Below are 21,249 nucleotides of genomic sequence, written 5' to 3' on the forward strand. Positions count from 1 at the left end.
AAAATGGTGTTCACGGAGAAAACTCTTAATGTCAACATATAAATGTCGGACGTGGATAAACGTTTCAGGACCACCACTTTACTTCAGTCACGTTCAAAAATAAATACCTGGGAAGGCGCCCGAGGCGACTGCAAAGGTGGAAACAAAATAAAGGTTGTTATGGAAACAAGCACCACGGAAAGAGAAGGCAGGTTCGCGAAGCGAAACTTAGTGTAGTGGAGACGGACACTATTTTTTATCTTTGCGGGCACGAGCTGGAGCTTTCCAGTTCATAAGGTGAACGAAAGAGCTACGAATACGGTGTCAATGGTGCGGACAAGTAGTGGTAGTAATAATAATAAAAAGAGCAATAAAAAAATAACAAAGTAATATTAAAAAGGAAGGGAAAAACATTCTGCTAGCCCCGGCATCTGCCATCGCTACGGAAAGCACCGGAGGTGGGAAAGCACAAATAGAGGGATAGCAGACAGACTGGAGAAATGAAATGAAAGAGGTGAACGAACACTCACAAAGGAGAGGGGGGAGAAATACTACATACAAGTATTCTACTTACATACGTAAATGTCGGCCGCGCGGGATGTCCTTAATCGAAAAAGAAGGAGAGCGCGCGCGCACTTCACAGTGTACACTACAGCTGGAGAGGGGCGTCCAGCTGATAATCGTGCAAGGTAGCGGAAAGCTGATTTGAGAGCTGCCTGCGTTCCAGAGTTCCTTAGACTACGCAGTTAGCGTAACGCGCTGTTCCGTTGCCTTCGGTTAGGAAATTTCATATCCTGTGCATCGACCATATACAGCGAAGCGAGACAGTAATCAGTAAATTGGGACACCTGCCAGGCAGCGCCGGAAAGCCTGTTGGGCTGTGCACTTCATGGGAGAAGTGTTTTTTACGTGCACTTATTCTTACAGGCAAAATATTGCGTTTTATAACGAGACTTCGGTCTAGGGGACCTGCCGCACACGTCAAATGAACCAGCGCCTCGATGACTAGTCCAACCCGTGCACCAAAACAATTTAAAGTTTAATCAATGGACGCCTCTCTTTTTCTAGCAAGTGCAAATAAATCAGGGACTCGGCTTTCCTTTAATCAAAGCCTTCATTGTAGACCCGAAAATAAGAAGTTGTCCAAAAGATTGACAACATCTCACATTTCAGATCTCTGAGGAAAAGCGTTTATGGTGGTGGTGGTAATCTTAATGAATGATTAGCCTCATGTTACAGACTATTTTTGTGTTGGCTCTTGGCCTGGCGAAGTAACCGGAAGTCGGCGACGCTCGGCGACTTCCGAAAAATGTTCTTGCTCAGAAATACTTCGCACCGTAGGCGAGTGGTCAGAGGGTTTATCACCCAATATCGAATCACTATACCGTATCTCTCGCTAACACTTTAAAAAATACAAAATCGCGCTATCCGCTTTATTTACCGTGATTATTCATATTATACTAGTGTGTCTTCTTTAAAATCTAGAGCCTCTTTGTCTAGTCTTGAAACAAGAAAAATATCTCGATTATGCTTGTTCCATAAGTTTTATCATTCATCTTTAGGAGCATCGATCATATCAGCAGAACATCGTCTGGCCAGCTGCATTCACCACAGCAAGGCAGTGTACCATCCCCCTGCAAGAACCGCATCTCATTTCCGATCTTTTTTTGTCAAATCATCTCGGGACTGGAACGATCTGCCGCCGGAAGCCATACACCTTACCAACCCCACCAAATTCAAGAAAAAGATTGAGGCCATCATCTTGTAGTTGGTCATGCCCATCCCTCATGTAATGCCCCATATATTAGGTCTTTGAGGTAATAAATAAATAAATAAATAAATAAATAAATAAATAAATAAATAAATAAATAAATAAATAAATAAATAAATAAATAAATAAATAAATAAATAAATAAATAAATAAATAAATAAATAAATAAATAAATAAATAAGAGGTTTACAGGAGGAACTTTCGCTGAGCAGGTGTTTTTTTTTATTGCTGGAAAAAATAGAGCCGTCATTTTTTTTTTCATGCACTACGTGGTGGCGAAACAAGTGAGCTGGACCTGCGCTAAGGATTTATTGTTACGAACAGCCACGAAGAAAAAGGACGAATAAACGTGAAGAGATCCATCACTGAAACATATGGTGTGCTTAAACCGGGCGCGGACTGCGCTAGTGAGGGAGCGCAATTGACATGACAGTGATTGTCTAGGCTTGGTTTAACAATATGAACTCCTAACGTTCTTGACAGCTACTGAAACATCTTTGCTAGCATGTGGGCAGTAACCCTACCGCTAATACTGGCGCATGCACATATTTACCGCTGGTCAGCGTTCTTGTTAAACTGTCAGTGGTTATGCGTAAGAGCAATGCGTAATGACGTAGCAACGCTTGTTCTTCCTTGCTGACTGGATGCGCTGCGGCTTAAACAGGAACACTCAAAGCTAGTCCACAGAGATGCAGAGCTACATGATTCCTTGAAGTCAGCGAATGTGGCACTAGGCGAAAAGGTTTCCGGTGACGCAAGAAGTATAATTCCTGCGACTGCGCATTCACATAACGTCTCCTCAAAAGTTGCGGGTCAAACGCAATTAAACCAAATATGGCAACAGCGTACTGCGCAGCGCGGCACACAAAGATTTTTTTTCCACTCTCAGATGAGACGTTCACTTTAGTAAAAGCTATGAACAGCTCAAAGGCGATCGAAGTTCATTCATAACAAGAATCAAATGATATATGGCTTATGGGGGTCTAACTTCCCAAAGAAATTCAGCCTATGATGGACGCCGTAGTGAAGGGCTGCGGAAATTTTGATCAACTGTGGTTCTTTAACGTGTACAGACATCGCACAGCACACGGGCCTCTAGAATTTCGCTCACATAGAAATTCGACAACCGCGGCCGGGATCGAACGCCCGTCTTTCGGGTCAGCAGCCGAACACCATAACCACTAAGCCACCTCGGCGGCATCAAGAATAAAATGCAGAGAATGTGAGATGCTCGTGGAGGTGGGGTAAATTACATAAATACTAAACACTACTTTAAAAAAGTGGCTTTTTTTCACCAGGTTGTCTGGATATTGTGGGCGGCTTTATGGTTCGCTGACGCCGAAATCATAACTAATCAGGCCAACCTGTCCACCGCTTCACTCTCCGTAAGTTTGCAGGGGAAGGAGCGACAAACTTCTTCACCCCGCGTGCGAGATGTGGTTCGACTACTGACCTGCGATAGGGGCCACACATGATTAGGCGTTGACCGGAGGCATGAAAAGTATAAAAATTTCGTAACGAACCCCTTTAGTTGGGCAAAGAACAATAACAGTAGATTACAAAACTAAGCTCAACAAACTAGCGCCGTACACGAATGCGACGCAAATAAGAAACACGAAATGAAGACGTGAACACAACAATTATCACAAGGAAGGAAACAGCAGGGCGATCACTATACAATGCTACGAGAAGGAAATACAATAGAAGGGATTAGGACGGGAAATAGCAAGCAACAAGACAGAAAGAAAAGATTTCAAGTTAGAGGGAAGAAACGATGGCTTAGATGCGGAGTGCAATGCCTGGTCACGGGGAGCGTCGCGCTGCTGTTGCTCGTCGCGGGGCTGACGTGGGGGGGAGGTTGCGGATACGGGCGAATTTGGGTCTAGCGTCTTCGGTGCCGCCGTCGCCGCGCTGTACGCGTCCGACCGCTGCCTAAGCTTGCTTACCAAACGCTTCCCTGCCTGACCTCACTCACTATCGCCCGCACCGAAACCTCCAAGTCAATTGCCCAGCTCGCGGTGTTCCCACCGCCGCGTTCTCGGTGGAAACAAACAAACCAAGACAAAAAAAAGCTCTTCAGGTGCCGCGTACAAACGAGATGCACATTTTGAAAGGGAAAAACACGAAGAAATGGTGAGAAAACAAGGCAGAAAACCCGATCCTAAAGAGGGGTCTCTGCAAAGGTCCCGAAGGGTGCCGGGCATTCAACCAGCATCTACACGCTCCCATCACGTGCAAGGGCTTGTTACCCGAGCGGCGTTTACATGACGTGGTTAAGTTCAGGAGTTGAGGTAAAAACCGGTTACTGTGTTCATGTAAACACCGCAGAGTCGGGTCCGGGAGTCGAGGGATCGATTCCAGGCAACTCCGCTGCAGTGGGTCGGTTGACTCTGTAGGTTCACCTGCAGTCAGTACCTGCCATAAGTGGACGTAGTCTCCTACATGTTCACACCGCTACCAAATGAGAACTGCTCGTCCCTTATAAACTTTTGAACATTACTTTGATTTTCTGAATAGTATTTTTAGAGCCACAGTAGAGCGCTGCCTGTCTAACTCATTGATCACGTTTTGCAGCTGATCTCCTCAGTGACTTAGCAAGACAACGTCATCAGCGAATCGCAGATTACTAAGGTATTCTCCTTTAACTCTTATCCCCAACTGTTCCCAATCCAGGCCTCGGAGTACCTCCTCTAAACATGCGGTGAATAGCATTGGCGAGATCATGTCTCTCTGCCTTACACCTTTTCTTATTGAAATTTTGTTGCTAACTTTATCGATGACTATGATAAATGCGCACCCGCTATAGATATGTTGCAACACTTCCACATGAGGCTCTACTACAAATTGATTCCGCAATGCCTGGATGAGTGGTGAAGTGTCGACTCAGTCAAATGGTTTCTCGTAATCAATGTGGACTAACATTACATGAATTCTTTATATTCTGCGCATTTAACTACCGCCATGTGAATATGGTCTATTGTCGAGTACTGTTTAAGATAGAAAGCCTGCCTGGTGATTTGGCAGATTGAAGTGTAAAGTTCCTCCGACTCTACTAGCGATTACATTAGTAAATACCTTATAGGCAACGAACAGTAAGCTCATCGGTCTGCTTTCTTATTAAGATAATTTTGCCATTCTTCGAACCTTCTGGCTTGCTCGAGGCCACAAGGAATTGTGTGTACAGAGTGGCTAGCTTTTCTAGCGGGATCTGCGCTCCGTCCTTCAACAGATCTGTTCTTACCTGAACCTCAACGGCAGGTCTTCCTCTTTCCCCTAAAGCTTTGTTTACTTTCCCTTTCGTAACTGGCGGGTTGTCCCAGTGCTGTGCGCTACTGATTCTGTAATTAACGTCTTGATTATATTCGCTACAGTATAGACTTATGTGCGACTCCTCGGATACTTAAACTATCTTATCCTTATTGCTAATGACATTTCCCTCTTTATCTCTTAAGACATACATACGGTTTTACCTATCCCTAGTATCCTCTTGGCCGCTTTTTGGCTACCTGTGTTCTTTAGAGCATGATCGATTTTCTCTACATTAAACTTCTTTATGTCGGCAACCTTGCGCGCATCGATGTACTTTAATACCTCTGCCAGTTCCATTCTTTATGGGGGGTCCGACGCCTTCATGCTTTGGCGTTTGTTAGTCAGATCGTTCGTCTCCTGAGATAGCTTGCCGGTACACTGCCGAACCAACCTGCCTGCTTGTACTACTCCGCATTCCGTAGTTATAGCGGTGAGATTATCGTTCACTGCTTCAACATTAGGGTCGTCTTTCTCAGTTAAAGCCAGATATCTGTTCTGCAACGCTATCCTTAATTACTCTACTTTCCTTGTAATGGCTAACTCGTATTAATTTTTGTGTTCAATTCTCGCTGTTTACAACTAGAATAATTTTTATTCATACTTGAGGTAGATAACAAGGTTGAAATAGAATGTAGGGAATTAAAATCAGTACTAATAACGGGCAGTTTCCACCAAACCGACTTCGCTGTCAATGTAAAAATGTGTTGGAAAACTTTGGAAAAGTGAGCAATGTCGTCACCGGCCAAAACCTCAGGTTCTTTGGGGAGTTTTATGAATCTTATGTAGCTGGTCTTCCCCATAGCTAGCCATATGCTATCGCTTTGTTCGAGCACACTTTGGTTTTGTAATAGTGCTGAGTCAGCTCTGCTCGAATAGTGGTGCCTCATATTATTTCCCTTTTGTAGATGAAGGAGTCGCTAACTTATTCACTGAATTGCACTTCGGTCGATTTTATAGGCTTCTCTCGAGGCGTTTTGTTAGCGGATAATGGTCTTCTGCAGTTCATTAATGTCCTTGCTGGTTTCCTATACAGCGCTTTTATATACCGAGTGTTTCAATGAACACTTCCAAAAAATTTTTAAAAATAAGCTTTTCGGGTAAAAATATGGCTTTTACGGCATAGGAATACGGCTTTTACGGCATACGGCAGTGTTGGCGAACACCGGAAAACCGGTGAATAGTTTTAAATAGTAAGCTGGTTAACTACATCCTAAAAATTAACTTTTTGACAAGTAGATTTTGGCGCCTAGTTGCGATTAGAGATTTGAAGCCGATAGTTAGTAATAGCCACATCAGTTTTTAGAATTTTGAAAGCGCGATTACACTCGGCGCTGTGGCTCGACAAAATTTGGCTGCGTCTTGTGAAAATACATGCGCTTTCGAAAGCATGCTGGCAAAACAACCCCACCAGTGCACTAACTAGTCGAAAAAGCCAAATCTTATCAAGCCACAGTTCCAAGAGTAATCAGGTTTCAAAATTCTAAAAAAACTGAGACGGCTATTACTGACGATCCGCTACAAATCATTAATTGCAACAAGGCGCCTCTCTATTAGTTAAAAGTTAATTATTAAAAATTAGTTACCAGCTTACTACATAATAGGATTCACCGCTTTTCTGCTGTCCGCCAACACAGCATTTCAATACTAAGTCGCAAAAGCCATACTTTTACCGTGTAATTAAGTTCAAAGCTCCTCGATGTAACAGTGCGCATAAGATGTGTGCTCGCACTTCCATATCGCTTAATCTTTCAGCGTGCGGCGTCGTTTAAAAAATTGCAGGAAATGATCATCCGAATTTTGTGTTGGTCTCTGCTGCCATTCAATTGCCAATAATGGCTTTGAGAGGTACAAAGGCCAGTAGAACCGAACATTTTCCTCACGTGTGACGCACGTGTGCACTGAACGTTTGTGCCATGCGGTTGTGCACTGGTTAATTATAATACGTTATAAACGAAATACTGGCGCTTAAGACGGGGACATAGAAAAGAATGATAGAACAGATAGGAGAAGCGCTAATCTTTGATCAGTGCTTTGACTGCACTGTTCAAAAATGCCTAAGTGGTGATGAAATCGAAAACGAGTCCTGAACTTATGCTTCCCTGCGAACAGCCAGAGCAGGGCCGCACTGAGCCTATGCTAGCTTAAGCTAACCCATTACTACCCGCTCTCCGAAGGAACTACCACTCGTTTCCTCAACAGATTAGGGATTCCACAACCTTGTGTTGTACTTGGTCGTCACCATCTATATTAACACACCAATTAACCCCCGCCCTCATCTCCCACCGCCTGCGGAGCAGCTGACCAAGGCCCAGATCACACCTGCGACACAGCCGCGGCCGCTTAAAATCCCTGTATATAAACAGGCCACCAAAGCGAAAAATTAACGTGACCGTGGTTAAAGCTAATAACTTCAGTAAGGCAAAAGCAGCGGTCAGCTGTGAAGTGGTTTCAGGCACTATAAATGAGGTTTCACAAGGATAACAGAGGAGAATACTGTATAGAGCAGTTGTGCATAGAGCGGTGCATAGAGCCAGCGCAGGTAGTCTATATCGGTTTACTGGGAGGGTGGAATAAAGTTGAATTCATGATCAACAAGGGTATAGCTGCCATCTTCGGCGAACGGAGGAGCATTTTTGAGGGAAATGCAGTTACTGTATTTCAAACCAACAAGATTTACAAGCAAATTGTTCTCCAGACCAAAGCAGATATATCGAGTCATTATGATGAAGTGGTCGAAAGGTGCTAAAAGTTAGAAGTGCTTAACCTCTGGTGCGTAGCGCGCTAAACTCTGTGTAAGCTGCGTCCGTGCTGTGGCGACATTTTATTTTGCCCAAAACTTATAGTAAAGTATAAAAGCATAAATACTTTGGGGCGATGTGGGCAGCGACAGCGAACGCAACGGGCACACAGTTGACCTCTCGTGTTCCATTAAAGTTCTCCTCGGCACACAGTCATACGCTTGGCGCTGGGCATATGGCTGGCGCCGCTCACGTGATGACATTTGATCGTCACACCAGAGAGAGCATCGCATAACAGCTTTCACTAAAACATAGTGCCCTGCACGGATCAGTGATTGCAATGAATATGCCGACAGGAAGCAACCAGATGATCAGGCATTAGGGTAATAAGGCATATCATTTAGCAGAATTGCATTATGATGAACTAAATAAAGCACAAATCATGAGTGCGGTCTCCTGCAGAAGGGAGAATAGGACAGCAAGCTGTGAATACCGAACGGCGCGAAAAGAAATAAAATACATATTCCTTTCCAAACATAGTGAAAAATGCGGAAGTTCTATCGAAGCTAGGTTAAGGGAGTCGAACCGTAATTTCCAGCCCTTTCGTTACGGCGCTGTTGACGCCTTCGGCGTTCAATTTCGGGTGAGGATACGGAGTGACATGCCGTTCTGGTTATAACCGGTTAAAACGCGTTCAGATGGTTGAGCACAAAAATAAAATAAGTTCCGAACGTTGACTGATTTCATTCAACCTTGTTACGCTGTTCACTTTTCTCTTGGGCATCGGCATAGATACAACTAATTCAAAAGTTGTTTATTGCGAGATGTAATCATTTCACACACTTTAATTTGCTGTCCGCAGGCTAAAAGAAAGGAATTTACAGCAACAGCTGCACAATCAAATCAACTGAAAATTAATGTATATCGGATATGTATAGGGTAGACTTCTTCTGATGAGGTACATAATACGAAAACCTGGTGGATTTTGCATCTACAAAACCCTCCCCTCCAGCTTGAGCAGTTTCGCAGGCCCTGTCGCACGAGTCGCCGATCTCCCCTGAAGCTTGTGTAAGACCGGAATTTCTCCTTCGCATCGCACAGTACAGTCGCGAGCAAAACATATTAGCACTAGGGACATGCCACAGGAGCGGTAGGTAGCAACGCTCGGCGCATCAGTTACGCATACGCCGAGAACAGAAGTACCAGGTGTGTTCGCAAAGAGCGGTATCGCAACAGCCGTGCGTTCTGATTTTCACCGCTCCGATGACGTCACTCTAATACATTTTACTCGTGACTGTACTTACCCGCGCGCCGTCAGGACCACCGCATGAGCCCAATACGTGACCGACCACTATTCAGAAAACAAGTCGTCCTGTATCGGCGCACATGTGCAGGCAGACGCCTTTTTGTCACCCCAAAACCTACATGCCAGTCACCCTCTCCCCCGCTCCGGCACACTTCTAACATGTTTCTTTTAAGTCAGCGAGCCATTTCGGCTCGTCGCGCCGTATGCCGTATGTAGGCAGCCGTATGGCGAATGTAGGCAGCCGTATGCCGTATGCGCTTGCCGACGAACGACCTTGACGAACGACCGTTGCCTAGCAGCGCCACAGCCGCGCTCCAACAGATGGCGCCGCCGTCAACGCCGCTGCCGTCACAGCTCACTCCACCAGATGTGCTCCGCTGGGGTAGAGGAAGAGGAGGTGTCGCCTCGCGGGGTATATATATATATATATATATATATATATATATATATATATATATATATATATATATATGTGTATATATATATATATATATATATATGCGCGCTTCGCCTCATTGTATTGTGAAAAAGATGACACAACGACAGAACGATGCGAGGAAGAGACAATGCGCTCAAGAGACTCCAGAGGAAGGCGCCGCACGACTCGAGAAGCGTCATAACGAAGATGGGGCTTGAAGAAGTCGTGCCTGGTCTCGAAGTGACTCTTCAACTGCGGAAGAGGCCGGTTTTAGTTCTCGTGAGCGTCGGAATGAGACGCTGAGTATACGACGTGCCGAAGAAACCAAGCTGTCGCAATTCAACTAGGGTTAACCAGAGCTAAACCACAGCCAATTTTTTAGCAACCTACTCTCCCCCTCCCCCCACCCGGACCCTCTACTACATGATATGAGAATATGCGAGGCCTCCTGCGCCACCAATCCCCCACCCAACGAAAGCATCGTGGGAACACTGGCTCTCCGTAACAAGAGCTTACCAAAGATGTCTTTTTAAATTACTTGTTTGACATAGTCTTTGCAACCCGCGTTATATATCCCGAGACCCAAAAGCTCAGTATCTCTAAAAAATACAGCTAATCTTGTCTTATCGCTAACAGAGTGTAAATTAAAAACTTTACCCTGTGTGATGATGTCGCCCTCTTTTTAGTCTCATAAAAAGAGTATGATAAAAAAAAAGCAGCCTTGGATGGTTTGTGATCGCTTCGGTTCTGCCCAGGCACAAATTTACAACATCGCCATTGCAACTTTTCGCTGCGATATTGTTGCCAATTCAGCATTGTACGAGGAAGAAGGTATACTTGCACTATATAGAATTTCTGTGACTTTTCAGGGGTGCTGTGAAAGGCAACCTGTGTGTCGGCAGAATTTTTTGCACCCTTGACACAGTCCGGTGAATGTGTCGTGCCCTTTTTTACAGCAACTTCTATTCTATCAGAGCTTTTAGTTTTCAAGACTACAAAGCACACATTTCTGGTAGCTGTGCATAATACATGGCTAATTCAGAATATAACTGAAAAAATCTCTCTCGCGTTATGTTTACGATGGATTTGTCGAGATGCACACCCTACACAAGCTTTGGCGGATGGCGCAAGACTCGGATCAGCTCCTCCACATCCCCTACAAGCAGCCCCAACCTCTCCGGAGACAATACTCCTCCAAGAAGAAGAAAAGCTTCGGCGTGCCACGCGATTACTTCTCCCACCATGTGGAACTGACCTCTCTGGCGGCCTTGCACCCTGGAAAGAGGTGTTGCTTCGAAGGTTACGCCACCGTGTCTCCCAACACCCAGCGGTAACCTGGTCGTCGCTGGCACAGTACCATCTCCCTTTCGATGACTCCTGCCCCTTCTGTCCATCTCCTGTCTGCGAGGTGGACACTGAATACCTGCTTCGGACCTGCCCCTGTTTGCTATCCGCAGAAACAGGTCCTCTGATGTGTAAGGCCCCCGGTCCGTCCACCGGATGTAGAAGAATAGATTTTTCGGCAGTACCACTGGACGTTGCCGGAGTTCCTTCGAGAGTTCAGTTTGTATCTTTATTTATAAACAATACTTTATGCCAGCAGGCACACTGTCGGAAAAACAAAGACTAAGCGCTCGTCTGTTTTTCCTGGGCATAGTCGTGAGAGGATAGTGGGCTGATACATTCGGTTCCCACTGATCGCTTTTACTCGGAATACTTGTACGATCTTTTCAGAACGCAGATGACAATGGTTCTGAACGGTCATTACTTTCTCTACACATATACCTGCAGCTCCTTTATAAGTCATTTTCTTTAGGCGACAGATTTATCAATGTATTATTCTCCTATTCATTGGCACTACAATTTTAAAAAATTATGTAGAAACATTCCCCTGTGCATCTTTGTTTCGGTCACTGTTGGCTTCCTTGATATGTTTGTCAAACGCGCCCCTCATTTCATTTCCCTTGTCTGCTATATATATATATATATATATATATATATATATATATATATATATATATATATATATATATATATATATATATATATATATATATATATATATATATATTGTTAACCACCGCAACCTTGGAGAGCGGGTCGCGCCCTGATGCATATGCGCAGTAGTGTTTCTCCGGTTTTTGTTCTTTTATTGCTTGCTGTTTTTTCTGTTTACCCTTTCTTCCTGTTTATGCTGTTTTTTTTCCTCGTGTTGAACGTGTCGCTTGTGCCGAAGGATGCCTCCCCCCCAATAAAAATTCTTGTCGGCGTTTTCTTTGGGGGCAACTCGCCCCTCTCCACCTCCTGTGCCTCTTACTTCCACTTTCTTTTTGTCTCTTTTTTTTCGACTGTCCGTTTGGTAACCCTCCTTTTTTTCCTCAGACGACAGGAGCAGTCTTGTCATTCGCTCGTTGTCTCTTTCGTGATCGCTTTGTTTTCGCTAAGGAGATCGTCTTTTTTTTGCAGTTGTTTTCAGACATCATCTTACCTCGATGAAGGATGGTCCACCGTCCAAAAGTATTGGTAAATAAAAGTTTCTTTATGTGTACTTAAACTTTATATATATATATATATATATATATATATATATATATATATATATATATATATATATATATATATATATATATATATATATATATTGTAAGCACAGCGCGGGACCCTCGTCTTCATCTGCAAATATTCATCATCATCACGCATCTTCCTCTTCGGAGGGGTGGCCGCCATACTTTCTTTCAGCACGCGGCTCCGGCACACGTACTCAATCATCTCGAGGTCCTCGTTCGACCCAGTGGCGTTCGTCCTGTTCATCGCTGCCCCGACGGCTCTGCTCTGCTGGGAACGATCGGCTAAGTTTCGGGTGGCTGATTGTGGCATTTTCTCTCTGCGTCCTTGCGCGGTAAGGCAGTAAGCCCGGGCTATGTCCACCCAGTCTCCCGGCCAGGGGAGTTCCCTCTGGTCGGCTTCTCTGTCCACTGATCTCCTACCGTTGGAAGCTTTTTTGGGCAGTGGTGTCGGCAGTATCCCTGTCTCGCTGGTGCCTAAGGATGGTGGTGCTATCAAGCTGAACAACCTTGGTGCTTTTCGGGCTGCTCTCCAGTCGGCGACTTCTCATTATGAGTAAATCTCAGAGGTTCGCCCGTTTGGACGCGGCGGGATTCTGTGCAGATCGCCAGACCTCGCCTGTGTAAGAGATTTACTAAACTCCTCATCCTTTGCCTCCCTTCGGGTAAGTTCCTTCATCCCTTCACATCTGGCGTGCACGAAAGGTATTGTACGAGGCGTAGACTCTTCCCTGTCTCCGGCAGAGACTCTTGAGCTTCTGTAGGCTGCAGGTGTTGTTGCTGTGCACCGCTGTAGCCGGGATGTAAACAACGTGCGGATGCCCACTGAATCAGTGATTGCTACCTTTGCCGGCACTTCCTGCCCCTCTGAAATCAAGGCATGGCCTCTAATTTTTTGGGTAGACCCATTATCATCTCGGCCTCTGCAGTGTAACAACTGCTGGCGCTATGGACATAGCGCTGGCGGTTGCAAATCCAACTTGAGGTGTTGCAACTGTGGGGATGGTCATTCAACGAGCACCTGCACTGAGAAGAATGAGAAGTGTTGCCTTTGCGGTGGTGCTCACTCTGCAAACTACTCAAATTGTCCCTCTCGAGCTCAGGAAATCCAAATTCTGGAAACAATTGACAGGAAACGCTGTTCGCGCCGTGACACTATTTCAGAGGTCAAAGAACGTGCCCACGGTTATGCCGCTGTGACCGCTCGGCACGGTGTCATGTTAGACTCAACGCTGTCCCAGGCAATTGCGGCTGCTGTGGAGGCTTCGATGTCTAAAATGGTAGAAAAGATTGTCGCAAGTGTGTCGGAGTGCCTTACAAATGTTCTAGCGACTCAGATTACACATGCCGTGCAGGCTAGTTTGGCACCTCTTTCGACAGCAATTCCCTCTCCTCGTATCCGGTCTCCAATTACAGTAGCATCACAACCCCAGGAACAAACTTCCGTCCCTTCCGCTGTACCTACCTCGGGTACTTCGAGGGATGTTGATATAATGTATGATTCCGAGATGATGGAGCCTGATGCGCGGGTTCTTAAGCGCAGTGGGTCCCCCATGTCTCATTCGTTGTCTTCTCAGGGCACCCAGCCCAAATCAAAGAAGCAGCAGCTTGGCACTAAACCCAAGGATACTATTTTGGAGCAGGCAGTTGCTGCTGCTAGACTTTCGCAACCATAGCGTCGTTGCGAGTTCTGCAGTGGAACTGTCGCTCTATTCTTTCCGCTTCCACAGATTTACACTGCCTTTCTACTCAGCTTAATCCGGATGTCATAATTCTGCAAGAAACGTGGCTTTCAACCGACAAACATTTTCATATCAAAAATTACCGTTCATTTCGCCTAGACCGCCAGTCAAGAGGCGGGGGTTTACTAACTTTAGTTTCTTCAAAATTTTGCCACAGGGCTGTGTTATCTTTTCAACAAATGTCTCTTGACTGTGAGATTTTAGCAATAGACTTTGTACTTCCTGGGTGCTCTCCATTTTCAATAGCAAATTGTTATTTCCCCAATGGAGTCCAGGATGTTAGACCTCTGGACTTTTTACTCGTAAACTGTAAAAACCCAGTTCTCGTGGCTGAGGACTTCAATTCTCACCATGTGTCTTGGGTTTTTAGGACTTATACATGCGGCAAGCGCCGTTGGGACTGGGTTTCTGATCACAACCTGATGTGCTTAAATTCAGGATCGGCCACTTATCTTCGCTCACACACTCAATCTGTTTTAGATCTCACGTTCATTAGTCCTGGAATTGGCGTAACGAATTGGTCGACAGTTGATAGCGGCACCTCAAGTGATCATATACCTATTCATTTTGATATCATATGTCGTGTTACTCCAGCGTCTTCTCAGTTGTGTTGTTTTCAGGCTCGGCTACATATAAACTTCGCCCTCTCGTCCTTTTAGAGAGGGAAGCACTTAGCGTGTGCCTCGGCCTTCCAAAATTTGTGGCTATCAATGTTCTGTACCTTGAAGCCCGCATTCCGTCTCTCTTATCACGACTTCAATTTTTAACTGTGCAAATTTACCTCAGGATCTATGAATCCCATTTCCACCGTTCCCAAAGCATTTTCTGTTCTCAGCCGACCTCCTTTTTTGGTGTCCCCTGGTCTCGTTTCAATTCCCCTCAGGTAGTGTTTGTGCAAAGATTACTTCAGCCTTTAGATGTAAACATTTATGATATCCTTCCTGCGCTTCGCAATGAGCCCGCTATTCACATTGTTTTCGACGACATATTCCCAAAAAATACAAAACTTTTGCCACCGAGTATTCTAAATGGTCTTCTAGAAGATCATCTGAGGACCCTACCTACAGATATAGGAATAGCCACTGATGCATCGCAATGCAATGAAAAAGCAGGCGTGGGAATATTTTGCTCGCATTTAGACTGGTCCTTTTCTCTGCGCCTTCCAGATTTCACCCCTATTTTTCAAGCAGAGTTTCTAGCAGTTGTACTTGCTCTACGCAAGCTAGACCCCTCTATTACAGCAGTTGCAGTAATTACTGATTCTTTATCTTTGTGTTCGTCCCTCGCTGCACATGTTGACGGTCCCATTTTATCAACTTTCTTATCCCTACTTCCTTCGCATTTGAGCCTTGTTCATTTAGTATGGGTTCCCGGTCACAGCAGTGTGACAGTAAATGAGATTGCTGATAATCTCGCAAAGGCTTCCCTCAGCGGCCCCGTGTTGCCAATCATCCCGGCTACAGCCTATATTACAGCATCTAGATTTTGGCGACGTGCGTTTTTGAGCACGCAAGACACATCACTTTTAACATCGGCGGATTATGAGCACCTTAAATATTATTGAAACAGGAAAATTTGTTGCTCTCGGCAGCTTGAAGTATCACTGACGAGGCTGCGCTGCCGCATCCCCCCTCTAAATTTCTATTTACACAAGTCGGGTTTGGCGCTCTCTTCCCTTTCTGCATTTTGCCGTGAGCCTGAATCTATTGAACATTTTTGGCTGTATTGTCGCCGATTCAACTCTCTGAGAAAACGGTTGCTGGAGGAGCCCTTGCAGCATCTTGGCCTTAGTTTGAGCAGCCCGCTCTTGCTATCATTTGGCGCCACCACATTTGGGTTCAGCCACAGATCTGTTTGTACCGCTGTTCTAAATTTCCTGATAGAATCTCACCCACTGCCTTGCTAAGTGTTCCAACCTTTTCTTTTCTATCAAATATTACATTTTGACTAAATCATTAATATTTAATCCCTCTCTTTATTATTATTCTTAAAATTTTAAAATCAAAACACTCATCACTTTTCTGTTCATGACGAAAAATTCACCGGTGTTGCGCTCCCACGTGCTTTTCCTTTTTGTTAACTGCGTTCAGGTGAATAGCCACCCGATTCTTGGCCGAACCCCCAGTGTGGGTATGTGCCATCTTTTGATAGGCTAACAACAACAACAACAACAACTTGCGAGTGGCAATAACAGCTCGCTTCGTCCACAGTCTCACAAGTTGTTCAGGCTGCTCTCGATCCTGCGTCCTCTCCGCGACAACACTTCAGCTACGTTCTGGTCGCTACCTGGTCAGACCATCTTCCACGAGGAAACCGTCGACCAACATCGCAGTGACGCATCCGCTGGCTTTGCCGGTGCCTTATCAGGTGTACTTCCCCTTTCTGCTGATCTCTTAACCCGCAGTCCTAACTCCAACACACCCGTTGCCCCTCCGTCACTTGGACACCCGACATGGACCGTCACCACCCTTCAGAGCGAACCTCCTACATTTGCGGGTCTCCGTGGTGATGATGTCGAGGAGTGGCTCGACCAGTACAATCAAGTAAGTGCCTACAATCGTTGGGACTCTGCCATGAAGGTCATCCACGTCTCATTCTATTTAATCGCCGTGGCCAAGACATGGTTCATCAATCACAAGGATGCTATCCCGGATTGAACCCACTTTACCACAGTTTCGGCAAATTTTCGGAACTGTTGATGCAAGCCCGGCCATCTAGCAAAAAAAATTAGATGCGCGTGTCCAGCTGCCCAGCGAATCCTACACGTCTTACATCGAAGAAGTATTAGGCCTGGGTCGACGGGTCAGCTGTGCAATGTATTAGTACGATCGGGTCCCTCACATTCTTAAAGGCATCGGCTAATTTGCTTTTAACACGCTTGCTAGCCAAAATCCTACCTCAGTCAACGATATCCGTACCACATGTCACCGTCTTGACGGCCTCCAATCAATCCGCTTGCAAGACTCCTGGGGCCCCCGCCTTTCAACAGATGTGGACTTGCGCTCTCTCATTCGCTCCATCATCCGAGAGGAGCTGCACGGCTCCACCTTACCGCCGGTGGAGTCCCTCAGCACCGGCCTCCGACATCGCCATTGCGTGATGTCATCAAGGACGAGCTCGCTTCCGTCACTAGCCCCGCGGCACCCGAACCATCTTTACCCCTTTGTGTGCCCACATATGCCCAGGTTGCTGCGTCTCCTGCTCAACCCGTATATCATTCAGATTGGCCACCCGTCGAGCAGACTGTCGCCTCCTTATCCCAGTGACCCGAAATATATCGAGCGGTTTGGCAGCCGCCTCCGCCTCGTCCTATGTGCTACTACTGTGCAGTTCGTGGACATGTTGCCCGTGTTTGTCGTCGGCGTCAGCGCGACGAGCGTAACCAATGTGGTCACTTTCGCAAAGACGAAGCCTACTCATCGTATGGCTACCACCCTACTTTTGCTGCTCATGCTCCTCATCACGACGACACGTACTCATCGTATCATTACCGGCCAACGTTTCTCCCCAGCGATCCTCCCCACTTCTCCTCTACGTCACCCTCTCCGACCACTCGTCGAACTTCCGGTCGTCGCGCCGCCGCTCCCCGTCACCGTTCCGCCGCTCCTCATTGCCTCTACGCCCAGCCTGTCGGACCCCTGGTCGCCATACGGAAAACTAAATTGTGCAGTTTCCAGAGTTAAAGCTGCACCACCCGCCCACCCCTCAATTCCTCCTCCGCCACCGTCGAACATGTTAACCGTTGATGTTGCAGGCAGTATTGTAGAAGCATTGATTGATACCGGCGCCGCTGTTTCCGTCGTCACTTCTGCTGTGTGTTCCCATCTTCGCAAAGTGCGCACTCCTTACTGCGGTCCTTCTCGCCGTGCTGCTGATGAAGAATCAATGCATCCTTCCGGTCGGTGTACTGTACGCGTCACTATCAACGACATCCTGCACCACATCAAGTTCGCTGTACTTTCCTCCTGTGCTCACCCCCCATCCTCGGCTGGGATTTCCTCCACTCCGCGCAAGCTGTCATTACATGTTGCTCTCCTACTCTGCAAGTTGCTGAGTCGGACCCTTCTGATGCTCCTGCAGTGCCTTCTCATCACTTGAAAAACACCACAGACCATGTACTTTATCCCGGCTCCGAAGATGTCCTCTCCGTTGCTTCTGCTCACGTAAATGCTGGGGACATTTTCGCCGCACCCAATCCCCGTCTTCTCTCCAGGGGCAATCTTTTCGTCACATCTCTTCTTCGCTTCGTCAATGGGACTGAACTTCTGACTGCGTTCAATACTACGTCGGAGTCCATTTTGCGCGAAGGCTCTAATGTCGCTTCTGTGTCTACCGCTCAACCTGTCATCGTTCTCTCCTCGCCCGCATCAAGCTTCGCCATTTCGTCCCCTGCTTCTTCTCCTGCAGCTATTTCCGCTACCACCAGCAACGATCTCACGCTTGCACAAAAAGCTGAATTGCTTTGCCTCTTGAACAAACATGCCGCTTCTTTTGATACCCAGTCAAAAGTTTTGGCTAAACCTCGGCGGCTACGCATCGCATCCACACAAAGATGAGACCGACATGCTCAAGCGCCACATCATACGCCCTTCTTCAAGCCATTGGTCCTCTCCAGCTGTGCTGGTACAAATGAAGGATGGTCCAATAAGCCTTTGTGTCGACTATTGCGCCCTCAATAAGGTCACTCGAAAGGATGTTTATCCACTTCCTTGGATTGACGACGCTCTCGACTGTCTTCAAGGTGCACAATGTTTCTCTAGTCGTGACCTAAGATAAAGCTACTGGCAAATCCCCGTGCATGAAGAGTACAAAGAGAAGACAGCATTCGGCACACCAGACGGCTTTTATGAATTTAACGTTATGCCGTTCGGCTTGTGCAATGCTCCGGCCCCGTTCGAACACATGATTGACACCGTATTCCGCGGGCTGAAATGGAACATTTGTCTCAGCTACCTGGACGACATCGTAATTTTCTCGTAGACTTTTACTGAGCACCTGGCTCACCTTCATTAAGTTCTAAGTGCTCTTTCCGCAGCCGGAATTCAGTTAAACACAAAGAAATGTTGCATTGCTTGCACATCTATCAAAGTTCTCGGACACGTCGTTAGTCGGAGGGGCATAAAACCTAATCCTGAAAAAGTTCCTACAGTTTTGCATTCCCCCCCCCCCCCAACACGGATTAAAGACCTGAGCAGTTTTCTAGGACTGGCCTCATACTTTCGTCGCTTCATCCGAAGTTTCGCCTCCATCGCCGCACCTTTGCATCAGCTTATTGGCGTCAGCACGCCCTTCGTTTGGTCTGAAGCCTGCGAGGCCGCCTTTATGACTCTAAAGCAAGCTGTCACATCTGATCCGATACTGACCCATTTTGATTACAACGCCTTGACGATTTTACAAACGGACGCCAGTGGACACGGCATTGGTGCCGTACTTTTGCAGAGCCAGCATTCTTCGACCGAGCGCGTGATTGCTTACGCAAGTCGTACCCTGACTGCAGCGGAGCAGAACTACACGAACACTGCGTTGTCTGGGTCGTTCAGAAATTTCGCCCCTATTTGTACGGCCGCCAGTTCACCATTGTCACTGACCATCATGCGCAGTGCTGGTTATCGTCACAGAACTTCTCCGGGCGCCTCGGCCGCAGGATTGTCCGCCTCGACGAGTATGATTTCACAGTCATGTACAAATAAGGATAAAAACTCAGAGACGCGGATGCGCTCTCTCGTTGCCCCCACATCTGGACACGCCCTCTGTGTTCTCCTCCTGCTGCTACATCACTCCAAATTCTACTTCAATGGCTGCCCTAGCCTTGACGGCCGTAGCCATTGATATGATGCCCGCTCCTGCTCTCGGCGATCTCGCCTCAACACAGCGGGCCGACCCATACAGCCTTAATCTCATCGATCGCCTGAGTGGTGCTATGCAGCCTCCAACTGCCCGCCTCCGTCGCCAACTTAGCTGTTTCTAGCTGGTTGACGGCACCCTTCTTTGGCACAATCATAGCCCCCTGGGTCATGCCTGGTTGCCTGTCATTCCCCGTTTTCTTCGCCGTGCAGTTTTGCAGGCGCTTCATGACGACCCCATAGCCGGCCACTTAGGATTCGAGAAAACGTATGATCGCATCACGCGCCGTTTCTTGTGGCCTGACCTCTCAACCTCTGTCGCCAAATATTATGACGTTCCTTGTGTGTGCTACGAGGGTCCGCGTTCGACGGCGCGGCGTGGACGGAGCCCCCAGTGGCGGCGAAAGCACAACCGGACCCCCTTTCATGTTTCTACTGTATATGGCTGCAAGCAACTTGAGTGAGATTGCTTTTGGGCCTGCCGCCGTGGACCGCACGGAGACGACCCAGATGACAGCGGCATCATCAATTACCGAGCCATACTCATTGAGAGTGAACGACCAGAACGAAGGGGTTTAAGCACAACCGGATCCCCTTTCCATAGTGTCGGCACGAGTCGGCACGAGCCGCCGCCGCCGCCGCCGCGGCGAGACGGGCGTTATCTTCCCCAATTGCCGCGGCCGTTCCAAGGGGGCCTCGTTTCGGCGGGCCTGGCCCCGTGGCAAGACGGCGGGCATCATCAATCAACCCTCCCGAGCACATCCCAGGAAAAGGGATCACTTTCCCGGCCTTTTAGTGACCTCGCGTTCCGGCCTTGAGGGGCGAGTGTCATTTGATGGAGAACGGAGGCCGGTGACCCGCGGGAACCGACAGCGGGCCAGAGCGAGCCTTACCACAGCCGACGCTATGCGCTACCTCGACGACAACCTTCTTTCCCTCGCACTCAACACGTGAGGGGGGCGAGACCATAAGTGCGGTGGTGTGTTTGTGCGCCCAAGTGAAAGCCCTAGCCCCCCCCCCCCTCCGGCGTGGGCGCCCTCACCCTAGGGAGTGTGGGGATAAGATGATATAAAAATCGACAAGGAGTACCGAAGGGGGGACGCTCAGGACGACATCGTTCGCCAAGGGGGCCTTCAGCGCCGAAGCCCGATGGCGTGCAGCTTCTGCCAGCAACCGTTCGAGCTCAACTCCGGAGCCCCTCCACCGTCCCCATGAAGTCGTCGGCAGGTAAGCTCGGACGCCCCAGCCTCTGATGTATAATCATAATCATGTGTAATTATTGAATATATCTGTTTGTTTAAACTGAGCCATACGGTGTCTCAATGCCTCTCCGTCCCGTGTGGACCTGCGCATTATGGGGGGGGGGGCGGGTCATCACACTGGTGTCAGAAGTGGGGTTTCAAAAGCAAATGTCCTCTGAATGCTGCGACATTCATGACTTCAAAATTGTAATCAAAAGGGAATCACGGGACTGATTGTGGGACTTTTACCCCCATTTGAGAGGCCTGAGGCACCGGAGGGCTTGAGTGAAAAAAAAAATGTCTGTATCTGAGGGAGCTCCCACTCCACAGCCGTCGCT

Source organism: Amblyomma americanum, chromosome 4 (assembly GCF_052857255.1).
Source record: "Amblyomma americanum isolate KBUSLIRL-KWMA chromosome 4, ASM5285725v1, whole genome shotgun sequence".
Classification (NCBI taxonomy): domain Eukaryota; kingdom Metazoa; phylum Arthropoda; class Arachnida; order Ixodida; family Ixodidae; genus Amblyomma; species Amblyomma americanum.